General features: G+C 39.1%; 1 protein-coding gene across 4 annotated transcripts in view; it reads right to left on the reverse strand.

The window, feature by feature from the left end:
• Positions 1–13,734, reverse strand: part of ASPH (aspartate beta-hydroxylase) — a 219,281-nt gene that overhangs the window by 154,523 nt on the left and 51,024 nt on the right. The window lies entirely within an intron of this gene.

Raw genomic sequence — 13,734 nt, forward strand, 5'->3', positions numbered from 1 at the left:
AAGACATTTTAAAAAACTGGCTTATCAATCTTTGGCATACAGATTCAGTAGTATAGAGACTGAAGAAAATTTTGATCTCACCAACCTAGGTTACTCCAAATGCTGAGATTCAAAGTGGAAGAGCTTAGGACTGCTACTGCTTCAAATGCAAGTAGTCTGACAGTGTAAATTACAATACCCCAAGAATAACCCTAATAGGTACATGAACTTGAGAAATATTCTGGAAAACCGAAAACCAGAAAGACGCACATACTGATGGGCCACACTCATCATCATTGCAGCTCCTTGCTTGTAAAATCAGCAAATACAGATCTTTGCAGGTATCCCAACTGCAGCCCTGTCAAAATTCTGAACCTGTCAGAAATTTAAAAAGCTGCCCCATGATCTACCGTAAGAGCCAGTCCAGATTCAAAGTGTCTTCACGTGATCCAACATCGACAGCCAGCCAGCCAGAAGAGGACGACCTCAATCTCAGAAGAATGAAATTGCCAAAAGCACTCCGAAGACGCTGGGTTTCAGGACCGCTGAAGGGTCTCCACCAAGACTGGAACTCAGCGGGCTCGCGTGAACACGTGCAACACGCGACAGAAAACAGGAGCTCGGTTCACGCACGGAGAGGGCCGCCGCGGAATTCCACTTGAATCCCATCTTGAGCAACTACCACTGATGCAGCCTGGCTTTCCGCAAGTATGGGAAGGGGATAAAACTCTTGTCTTAGAAGGCAAGAATTAAATGAGAGAGTTTAAATCCAGCAAATACACACCCATTTTCTTCCCACAAATTAACTTTTCCCTTCATTTCTTCCAGAAGAGCCAAATTTGCCACCTTCCCTGCATGCATACTACATGAACACAGCAACCGGCAACCTCCCAGTGGTTAAAGCATCCTGCAATCATAGAAAGGCCTACACCTGTCTTCAAAAATTCTTTTTAGTATTACTCAATGGCATATACAAAGCTGAAGTATTTTTACATGATCTGGGCTTTGTATGTTCATCATTCGATAAATCTCTATTGGATGCCTATTATCCTCAGCTCTCATGATAGGCACTGGACATAAATCAGTCTGGTAGGAAGCAAAATCCAGGAATGGCACAAAATGATGAGCGTGATAACTGGGAAGACACGCAGTGTCCTCCCCCCCCCCCCCCCCCACCCCCCCCCCCCCCCCCCCCCCCCCCGCCCAGGAGGATCGGAGAGAATGTTAGTGCAGACATGATGAGTCAGCTGGATCCTGCAGCAGAGGTGGGACATGGCCCACTGCATGAGGGGGAACACATTCTAGGCAGAGGGGAAGAGTGGACAGTGCTGGCATTAGCTGGCTCCAATTCATTATTTTCTTCCTCCACCCCTTATTTCCTAACATTTCACTGTAGAGATGACAGTCACCTTTGTCACTTGTATCCCCAATGCCTAGCACAGTCTGGAATGCTGCAAACACTCAGGATATTTGTTGAATGGATCAATACATAAAAAAGATGATACTGCACATGGGTATTTATCAAAAATAGCACAAAAGCTTTAAGTATATGTCTTCCTAATATTTAAGTACATATCTTTCTCTCATCTCTTAGGGTACAAGAGCAGTAATGTTTGAGGCAAGGAAGAAATAAATGACAGAACCCTATGATGGACAGATGCTAATGTAGAGTGATAAAAACACATCAAGTGAAATCAAATGAGGTATGAAATGAGAACAAAGAAAAGGAAGATAGAGGACTTCCTGCTTTGTAGGGCTTACAAGATAGAAGCTTTTGTGAAAACTGATTTCTATGTAAAAATGATACCCAAACCGGTAATAAACATCTAGGGCACGTGGTTTTACCTTCAGGCAAACAGAGGAAGGACAGGAGACTGAAGACTGTTACTGGGGATCTTTTCAGATTACTCCAAACAAGATTTCCACGAGAATAACACTTAGCCGATCTGCTACATAACACCCGCCCTTCAGTTTCCCAAGAATGAAAAACTCTTTAGCTGGGGGGAATGAACAATGTGCCAGCTCTTCACGCAGATCCAATACCAGCTAGTTCCCACAGCCACATGACAGTATTACCTTCAATTTACAAATGAGGAAAACTGGCATTTCTAAAATGCATTTCCTAGTGAAATAATCCAAGTTAATCAATCTGGAGAATTGTTACCGGTGGAGAATGATAATCCAAGTTAATCAATCTGGAGAATTGTTACCAGTGGCGAATTATTCCAGAAGAAGGAATAGTGGAGGACTGGGGAGAAAGGAACCAAAGCCAGGAGATGGAGCCTAAGTCACCAGACCCATTTCACAGAAAATGACACTACAGTTAAAACATTTAAAATTTTAAAAATCGTACTTGTGGGTTACTTTTATCTGTTTTTTAATGGAAATATATATATATCCTTATCATCGAAATAATCATTACAAAAATGTCGGAAGGTACAGAGTTGTATGACTAAGCAGTTCATAACACTATAAAATATTTTCCATGAACTAAATACTTATAGACTGAATCCTCCCGGGTTAACTCAGGCATTCATGCTGAAGGATTTATGTCAATTTATCTAGCAAACTCTCCCTTATCATGAAACGTTGAGAAGACCACTTATATACAATGCAAATCACCCACAAAGTAAAACCAAAAATCTTGTAAAAAAAAAAAAAAAGTAGTAATAAGATTTCTAAACAGTGATTACTAACAATGTTGGCAATAACCTTAAATACACACACAAATCCTTAATGAATGAAACAGACACTGTGCATCAAAACAAATGAAGAGAAAAGGATGATATAGTTCTTCAAAAGAAGTCACCTAAATATTAAAGGACAAAAAGGATTCTTGGAAAAATTGCTAGGCTCCCAAATATTTTTATAAAACTGACCATCGTTATCTTTACAGTGACCCTGCCACTCATGTGAAACACTATCCCTACAAAATTAAAGAAAATTAGGCCAGTAATGTCATTTCTCAGAACCTGATGTATCATCTCATAGTGTAATTCAAAGAAAAATTTTGTTTGTGATATGGCAAACTTACTTTCTTAGCATTTTACTTTTTCTTTTCAGGACTTCTTCTTACTCCCAACTACTTTGTATTAGGAAATTTTTGTCCCTGTTTTTAGATGACTTTTTGCAAAAAGTAATAACCTCTCTGGTTTTAATTATCCTTAGATAACAATACGAAGCAGCAGAATATAGAAATAACTATGCTCCAAATTAAAAAGTGAGTAAAAGTCAGAATACAAGCACAGTTTTAAACTCATTAATCAGGAGCAAAGTTTCTCCCACACTCAGTTTTTAGTTGACTAGTAAGTGCCAACGCAGTTAGATGAAGTGTGACCTCAGCTTCAATAAATTCAGCCAAAGCCTTCATTTACTGAAGAAAGAGGAAAGAAAGAAAAAAGAAGTTAAGAAAATAAAACCATTCCCAGTTCATAAGAGCTCTTGAAATATATTTAAATGCTTTTAGTAGAGATGTACCAATTTAATTCTTAAGCTGATATTCAAAGGAAAACTATGACAGAAGTAAAATATTTCCAAGAGCTATAGCAAGCAATAGATAATGTGAATGTGCTACTGCTGATTAGGTTATTCTTAGATTTTTTTTCCCCCCTTCATTTTCTTAAATTTAGCATTTATATACTTTATCCCACATCACTTTTATCTCTTAAAAATCAGTGTAGAAATTATTAGAATGCCCTCGGTAAATGCAAATATAACTATCAGCCCTCCTCCAAGAAAGAAAAAAAAATCTGTAGAAAAAAATGACACTTAAAATTTGGTACATGAATTAAAAAATCAATCCATTTATCTTAGCAGCAAGATCTACCATCAGGATATGTTTCTAAGATGTTGTAACTTTCATGTGTGTGGTGAGTATCTGTTTTGCTGCTTGTCTGGTCAGTGCCCAGTTGGAGCCTCCGTCTTCTCCCCCCAGAAACCGTCTTCCCTGCAGGAAACATTTCCTACGGTTTTAGCGGGGCCCATTCCAACCCCCACCCAAAGCGCTGTGCACAGGAGACAGGCCGAGAAGATTAACCATCCCCAACTACAGGAAGGGTCACAAATGGTCACCAGACCTACCCAGTCCTGCTGCAATTCTCTCAGAGACTTGGTCAGAGCCATTCCAGAAAATTGGCTCTTTGCACTAAATAAAAGATCTGTCTGGGGCCCATTGAGGGCCATCTTCTTCATCAAGTGGTACCAACTCCCGATAGACAAGTCAAGGAAAAGCATCAGCAGAGCCAAGACTTGAGAAGTAGAAGACACCCAGATCTGATGACAGGTCTGGACTTGGATTTACCCACCCAAAGCCATTGCTCCTCTATCTGCCAACCAAATAAGCCATAAAATTCCCTGTGTGGTTTCCAATGTTCTGGTAACCAATACAACAAAACCCTAATTGACACACAAAACCCCAAGTGAACACGTGTTACAATTTCTTTGGGCCATGGTTTTTGAACAAGAAAATAATAGGATTGGATTAGCTAGATTGGGTATTATTCTCTAGGATTTCCCCCTTGCTGTATAATTCTGTCAAATGGAATTTTTGTCAACTAAATGTCTAAGTGCTTGATTTTAAGCAGGAAGAGTGCCAGCCCATAAGAAAATGGCTCACAACACTTTTAGCAACATTGGCACTTAATGCCAATTCATTTCTGGTTTGAAATATCTTCAATTAGGCCAAATTGTCTGTTTTTAAGCTCTTCACAGAACAAGTTGAAGAATTATTATTTTTTAGGATTTATTTATGAGAGAGAGAGAGGGAGCATGTGCACAGTGAGGAGGGGAAGAGAGAGTGGGAGAAAGAATCCCAAGCAGACACCGCTGCGTGTGGAGCTTGATGCAGGGCTCGGTCTCATGACCCTGGGATCATGACCTGAGCCGAAACCAAGAGCTGGACACCTAACCAACCGTGCCACCCTGGCGCCCCCAAAGAACTATTAAAAAATAAATAAATAAAAGCTTTGTGGCAACATTTTAGATTCTGTTACAACAGATCAGGCCGCTCTTCTCCCGTCCGTAACGGAGTCTCACCGGCAGTCACAGTTAGAGATTTCAGACTTCATGCACAGGACGGCACAAACCATTTGTAGAAGTAGATTCTTATTGAAATTGCATTTTATTAAATGTCTTCTGATGAAGCTGTGATCTCTAATTAGATCTCGGATTTGAAGCTCCTTAGAAATGGTAAACCACAATACAATCAAATATGAAAAACAGATGCCACTCCCCCCAAATAACTGAAAAACCATGTGATAGGAAATGAAAGCGTATCTTAATTTGAAATATTTAAAGTCTTGTTACTTCTCTTCTGAGTCTGTAAAAATATCATCAGTAAAGGTGTTCTAAAATTGTTCTTCTACATCAAATTGTTTCCTTTTATTCATGACTGCATCGAGAGTTCTCAGAACAGTAGGCACTGCATGCACTGGCTGACAAAAGCAGGTGGGGAGGAGTGGCGGGAAGAGAAGCCAAGAGGGGGAGTAGCCAGGAGGCATGGAGGGATGGAGGAGGAGGTAGCAGAGCCAACAAAAGTTTGGGGAGGAGAGACTCAAAAGGAGAAAAGGGGGAGGAGAAGGAAAAGGAGAATCCAGGGAAGAGCCTGAGGAAGGGGCCACCCCTGAGAGACTAGGGGGAAAGAGGCCCCGAGGGGCTGCCCCAGGAGCCTGAGGAGGGGGAGAGAGAGGATGGGGAAGAAGAGGGGAAGGGGAGAGGGGAAGAAAGAGGGGAAGGGAGAGGGGGAAGGAGAGAGGGAGAAGGGCAGCTGAAGGGGACAGAGAAGCAGGAAGCGTGGAGGGAAAGGAGGGAAGAAGACAAAGGGTAAAGGGAGAAAGAAGAAAACCTCCCACCCACCCGACCGCCTGTCACACCCGAAAGGCACTCCGGAAAATCTTAACGTTCTTATTTAACTCAGAGAGAAGTATTCAGTCGATTAAGAAGCTCATTACAATTCATATTACAGGTATACATTTATCTGGATACATGATCAATAAATTAATAAAAACTGAAGCTATGACATCACATTTTTATTACATGGTTTTTACAAGCATCATCTTTGAAACGGAGAGGCATAAGACAGTGCATCTGAATTTCAAACAATGTACGTACTGAGCACCAACAGATACACCCAAGGGCTAGCTGGAGCTCCCCAGCTGGAGCAGTACAAAATTTTCTATGCCATTTAGCAGCAAATCACGATGAAGAACATTACCATTTCCTGCGACGGCGATATTACAGCTTTCAGTTCTTCCTTTTCAGGTTCTCCCCCTTGGCTGAGTGTGCATGTCTGCCAGAACTTTTCCCTTCCTTTGCGTCACCTTTGTCTCTGGACGCCATTTTACCGGAAGTATCCTTGACATTTGTGGACTTTTTCCTACTTTCCTTGGCTATAGCGCTTCTGTCTAGGCCCACATTCTCCTTCTCTCTGTCCTTTTTCCCCTTAGGAGACTCTCTCCTGGATACATCTGCGTCAGGAATTTTCTTATCCTTCCGGTCATCCTCCTTTTCCTTCTTCCCCCTGCTTCTCTCTTCGCTCTTCCTCTCCTTCCTTGACTCGGGCTTCTCTTTTTCTTTCTTGAGCTCTTCTTTAGTGAGTTCTTTAACTTTCAGGTTTTCCAACCAAAGGAAAAAAAGTTTATTGAAAGCATCTCTTAATTCACAGGACAGTAATTTAGTGCGAAAGTATGGTCTTTATCTCTGCACACACATGAAACGGTCATTCAGAAAGAGACTTTCATCCCCTACTTTTAAATTGGCTAAAACCAGATACAAACCTCAACAAAGTATCAGCTACCAAAGAAATGCCAGAAACTCGCCATCGTATTTTTCCAACTTGAAACAGGTTATGATTTCTCTTAAAATAAGGCTAACATGCAATATTATGAAAATGAATCCATCCATGAATGTTACACAAAGTGTTAACAACTCACATTTCACAATTATAATGACATAATTAAAGGAATACTGGCAACATTAAAAAAATCTCCCCAGCTTACAAGCATCCATCCAAAGATAATTTTAAAACTTTCAGTTCTAACAAAAAATTATGTCCTTAAAATAACTGTGCTTACAAGCCTTGAAAACAAATATAATGCACAGATAAAAAGGTAAATACCATTCAATTTTCTTAGGTAAGGAAAAAAAACAATATCCACGGGCGTGAAACTTTAAATTCATCATCTGTAGTACTTCAAATGGACAAGTAGACATTCTTGTCTGCTTATAGCCAACATTATAAACTCAGTATTCCTTTAAGTATGTTTTCCAGTTAATTTATTTATGTACAGCCACTCAAGCCAACATGTTGTCCATCCATGCTCATAGGCAGGGGAGCAATTAAATGGAATGTACAGCTAATTCTCAGTCTCATGTGAGACCAATCCTGCTTTCAACCCGTTTTACATAAAGTTTAACCAAGCTGCTAGGAAAAGCTTTGAATTTCACCTTCTCGCTCTCTCATTAGGAAATACAAAAGAAGCAAGGTATTTACTGTATTACATAGCATTTAAGCAGAAACAAAGAGAACGAAAGATTTCTTTAATAAAATGTGGAAGATGTTTATGCCCATCAGAATTGCTTAAAATTCACATAGCTCAAATGTTATTCTATTCTTCCTGAAAATCTTACTAAGACCTTCTAAAAATATGGAACATTCCTAAAGAAGCAACTGTCCGAACCCTCACTGACTTCAGTGCTGTTTGCAGAGACAGAGATCACGCGGTTGCCAGAGTGTTATGCAATGCCCTACAATCTTGTTCTGCACAGCTTTTACAATACTAAATTTTTAATGTCTGATTTGCCTCTCCAGATCAAGAAGTATAAATTCTACTTAATCTTTGGGCATTTATCTCGTAATTAGCGGCATGAGAATAAAATGTAAAAACTGTTTTCCTTCCTGGGAATTATTCAGATGGAACACAAAATTAAAACATTAAAATCCCCTAACCTTAAGATTAAAATACAAATCACAAAGCCCTGCAAGTCACAGTCATAATATTTTATCAAAAAACAAACTAAAAACCATATGCCAAGCACTTGAACACAAAAGAATATTACAAGTTGATAAAGAAAAACATGCACTTTTCCCATGCCCCTATCCCTAAAGGACATAAATACTGACATGTGAACAAGAAAAACCACAAGGATATAAAAAAAAATGCTGTAACAATAAGCTGTTAGCCTACATATGATGGTTGTCAGGTACAGTAATTTTTGAAGAATTAAAATAATCAAAACACAGCAAACTCTACACCAATGAAATGCACTACTGCAGACTATAAATCTAAGTTTTCGTTTCATTGAAAACTACAAGTGTTCACACTGGCTTTTATTAGGTTAGTTCTAAGATAGAGGGTCACCAGAGCTTCTGAAGAAATGAAATCAATCAGTGAAAAATTCATCTTTTTTTCCACTAGTAATTAAAAAAATTCAAACTAATGTTTTAGGTTAGACAGTATCAAGTTTAGATGTAAGTTTAGATATAGTATAACAGAACCATGATATCATTATATGTTTCTAAAGACTGTTACAAAAGTTTTGATACAATAAAAAGGAAATTACTTAAAATTATAGGCTTGAGGCAAGAAATTCTTTAAAGACATCTTGATGAAACTACTACAGGCCAAAGGTGCAACCCAAATCAAAAAGCAATGTTTAGCATTAGTAGCTACATTAATGTATCTAGAAAATATCATGCAGTTTCAAGCATTAAACTTGATACACTCAACGCTAATTTGAAAAACAGAAAATACCTTTAGCCTTAGTTTTTCTCTTGGCTACCCCACCAGGTCCTTCTGTTGACATTTACAAGATGAAAATAGGTTATAAACAGAAAATATTAAGGGAATTAAAAATGAAGTATTTTTAAAAATATAATAAATATCTATAGTTAAAATCAATGCCTCTATTAAATTAAGTTAAACTTACCATTTAAAAAGAACACTCCTTCAACACATAAATATCTACCGTTTATGTCATTTTGAAACCTTACTTTCACTATAACAAAAAATGCACTGTAATCAGCCTATGATTCAGTCAACTTCATGACTCACGGTAGACCTGAAAGAATCGTGGGCTTAGAAAAACCTAATTGCCACTGGAAATAGCATTTCCCACCCAGCTGTGCCTGCACTGCCAGTGGCCTTCCACTTGCACCAATGATCAATTACAAGCACCACACATGAAAGGACCAGGGGAGTTTACTGCCCTACTCAATTGTCACTGCCATCCCAAAAAAATGATAGCATATTTTTATTTATTTATTTATTTGACAGAGACCGTGAGAGAAAGAGAGAGAAAGCAAGCGCGAGAGCAAGCACAAGCAGGGGGAGTAGCAGAGTGAGAGGGAGAATCAGTTTCTTCACTGACCAGGGAGCCCAAAACAGGGCTCGATCTCAGGAGCCTGGGATCATGACCTGAGCTGAGGGCATACACCCAATGACTGGGCCACCCATGCGCCCCAAAGATAGCATATTTTGATAGAATTTCAATCTCTACTGTTTGAAAAATCATTGCTTTTTTCCTCCACAAACTCAAACTTTATTTATAAAAAGAAATTATACAAGCAAGAATTACACCATCATGTAGGTATATGCTAAATTTCTTCATTCTTCATCTAAAAATGTTGCAGTAGGGGCTCCTGAGTGGCTCAGTCAGTTAAGCGTCTGCCTTCAGCTCAGGTCATGATCCCAGGGTTCTGGGATAGAGCCCCACATGGGGCTCCTTGCTCAGCGGGAAGCCTGCTTCTCCCTCTGCCTCTGCTGCTCCCCCTACTTGTGCTCTCTCTCTGTCAGATAAATAAGTAAAATCTTAAAACACACATACACACATAATAATTTATTTTAAAAAATAAAAACATTGCACTAGTTTGCTATTTCTTGTCCTGGCAAATAAGAGTTGTGATGGTGGGTTTAACCTCTAAAACACATCAATACCCTACACCTCACAGTACACTTTCATTCTAACAGGCTGTATTTGGCATCCCAGTCAACTGATGTTCTCAGTTCTATCTCCTGATCACATAAACGCTATTTTATACTCATGTATCAGCAAACTTTCCAAGGTGGCATTCCAAGTTGCCAACCCACTTCCTAGGCTCTCAGAGTGGGAGGTGTGGTGATTACTGGTAACCTCCTGTGGGGGCAGTACCATCTGTCCCTCAGCAACAAATGGCGGCGGCAGTTGGACATGAAAGTCCCAAAGCAGCACCCACTCTGTGTTTTACAAAACCCTAGTCACACCCCCAACTGTCAGTATGAGGTGTTTTCACTCCCATTATATATTTTTCAAATCATTCTTCATCCCTCAAATCCTTCCTCTTTCTCTCTCCATCGCAATTTGTTTCCATCAAGTGAGACAGTCCATTTGAGAATGGCAATTTATTTTGGTTGAAAATAACCATTATCATCAGATGGTAGCTGAAGTTGTGAGCACAGCGTAACATGGAGAGTTGTTCAAACACTATGCTGTACGTGTGAAACTAATGGGAATATTGTGTATCAACTATACTTCAATTTAAAAAAAAAGTAGCATCCTCATAATTGTGGAAAAAAAGTATTAGTGTATGTTTTACTACTGACTCCATTTTAAAAAGAAATGTGAGTTAACTGTTTCATATGGCTATCTATGCCTGTCCAATTACTCATATACATACAGAATAACTAGTGTGTGTGTGTGTGTGTGTGTGTGTAACGAATCATTTTTCACAAATAAAACTTGAATCTTTCCTAAGCGCTGTTAAAAACAGATGCCACCTTATAAGACTGACTGCCGTCTTGGGCTACTCCCCACTAAATTTTATTTCAGAATAAAATACCAAACTTATTCTTGTAATACTAACTTTTAAATACATGGGCATATCCAATGTGCAAAAGAAACTAGCATAAAACATTAAAATGCTTGTTTGATGCTGTTCATGTCCCTCTCCTGACTCCTTCATGTTCTCTCAACGCACGCCCAGATTTTCCTGTTAAAAAGCAAAGTGGTAAGAATCAGACTACCCAACCACCAAACCCCACTGTCATGACAGCTGAAAGAACTGTATTGATGAAATGGCTGGAGCTGGGATGCCTGGGTGGCTCAGTCAGTTAAGTATCTGCCTTCGGCTCAGGTCATGATCCCAGGGTCCTGGGACTGAGCCCCACATGGTGCTCCTTGCTCAGTGGGGAGCCTGCTTCTCCCTCTGCCTGCTCTGCCTGCCGTTCCCCCTGCTTGTGCTCTCTCTTTGACAAAAAAATAAAATCTTAAAAAAAATAAAAGGCTAGAGTTAACTTTTGACATTAATAAAATATTAGGTTAGCATTAGCTAAGTGAAACAGGATAAAGTAATAAGGCTTTATTTAAAACTTTTCCAGTTTGTGTGCAATGCACTATACAAAATTCCAAAGCATCAACTTTAGTTCAAGTTGATGAACTTAAAGAATACAGTCAATAAGTTTTCAATATTCTTGATGTGATAACGACACAGCTAATATTTAAATCACAAAGATCACATCCAGAAAGAAAGAAAGGGTACAGACAGGAGAGAAAGCACCAAGCCTAGCACCAAGAAAAAAGGAAGTTAACAGAGGAGTGCCTACATAACAAGAAATGAGAGTCAAGAAACACAGTATTCTTCAAGTCAAAAATGTAGTTTTAGGAAGGAAGTCAGGAACGAAGATTTAGAATGAAGACGTGACTGAATTGTTAGTTATTAAATGTCCCATAAAGTTCTTCAGATTACAGTTTTACAAGCAGTAGAAGACGTGGTCACATTACAATGAGACAACATTGGTGGTAAAAGGATGACCAAAAACCCAGAGTGCTAATAGGGGCCCCTGACTCTCTTCTGAAGACAAAACTGATGATATGTGGAATTTCCCATGGTTCCTAAGGGACAGAAAGGAATAAGGGTTTGCAAGATTTCACTGTATCTGCATGTTTAATGGCTAGAGGGAAAAAAGGGCATGCCTACGGGAAACAGGAACAGAGCTAGCAAGAGAGGAGAACTTATAATGAGTCCATCCAGAAGATGCAGGGGGAGATGCAGGTAAAGACTTAACTTGAGAAACCACAAGATGCAACATCTGCAAAAATGATCAATGAAAGGAAACAATGAAGAAAATTCTGAGAATAAAGAAATGTTGTAAAGTGTAGCAAGAGGAAGACAATGGAACTGAAGCCAAAGATCACTATCTTGGTAAGCAGAGAGCAAAATCATCTTTCCAGAAGAATAAAGTCACCCTGGAAAACGGAAGATCATGGGAAAGGTTTTGAACATACTGAAAAGAATAACTCTGTCACTGCAGTGAGCCCCTTACACAGGCTCAGTTTGGGTAAATTTAGAATAGATCTTTTTCCATAAACGATGTGAAGCCCAATGGTGGAAGGGTTAGTGGTGATCCAGGATATAGAGGAAAATTAAAAAAAAAAAAAAAAAAGTTGGGGACATTAGAGAAGAAGTGGCCCCAGAGAAAAACACAGGGCAGTATATAGGATTTTGCTTTTATATAATTTTATTTAATCCCTAATTACAGAGATAATTAAATTTGTAACTATGGTTGATGTGGACTCCCTTTACAGTCAAAAAATCAACAAGCATGCCCTATTTTTCTCTCCCTACTATGACAGCCAATGCCCAGGGCCAAAGAAAAGGGGGGATGGAATTTGTCAATCAATAAAATTCATGACAATATAATGTAACTCCTTAAAAATAGTTCCAAGTAGCATATAGAAGATTATATCAATCAAAGCCTAAAAGGGAAACACTTTGGTATTCTGTAACTCATTGAGATGAAAGTTGTTTGTTGATAGAATATGTTCCAACTGAAGGCAGTCATCAAAAAAGCATCAGGAAGTGGCTGCAGCCAAAGGGAATGGCAAAGAAGTAATCATTATGTTCTTTACCTCCTATCGCCATATGGTTACTCTCACGGTTTTTAAGGTAATCAATGTTAACAGCTCTGTTAGCTTTTTGAGAATTTTTTAACAGGAATTTTTAAAAACAGGTCTTATGTTCTGCCCTTAAAACATGAGTTGCCTAAGAGTAATTAATGTTATTTTGGCAACGGCCCCAGAGTTACTATCCCACACACATTTTCAAGATGAAATGTTCTGTATCAAAGTAAAATGCTGAATCATTAAGCCAATGGTTGGACCTGTGCAACAGACATAATTTTAGAGGACTGGCTCTGTTACAGAAACCTAAGTAGCTACTACAGGTTTCCCGAGAGCTGGCCATACACTTGGTCGGCTGGGTATCACTTAGTACTCTGGTCACTTCCATCACAACCAGTCCCTAGTGAGACCCGTGAGTCACCCTGAGCTTCAGTTTCTCATCTTCCTCCTTCCCATACTGAACCATCACAATTTATTTCAACACTGACTACCGGTAGCAAAAATAACAATTATAATAATAATAAAAAAGAAAGGTCCCAAATGCCCCAGTAACAGTTCTCTGCTCTAGGCAGACTGTAGCTCTAGAATGTTTGGCTAAAAGGCATGCCAGTGCACTAACTACACCAATTTCCTTTTTATCTTTAAATATAAGTGTAACAATATTATCACAGACATTTTTGAAAAAAGAAAGCTACAAACCTTCCAATATTCTACGATAAGTGGGGAAGGGAAGATTGGAACATAAGAAAAGGGAATGACTCCAAGTTTAGGAAGGGATGACATCCAGAGACGGAAGTTTGCATGAAGAAGCAGACTCAAATAGGAACATAAAAGACCCTGGAAAGCTCACCAGAAAGCTCATCAGAAGACATCAGTTAGCAT

The sequence above is a fragment of the Mustela nigripes genome, chromosome 3 (genome assembly GCF_022355385.1).
Source record: "Mustela nigripes isolate SB6536 chromosome 3, MUSNIG.SB6536, whole genome shotgun sequence".
In the NCBI taxonomy this organism is placed as follows: domain Eukaryota; kingdom Metazoa; phylum Chordata; class Mammalia; order Carnivora; family Mustelidae; genus Mustela; species Mustela nigripes.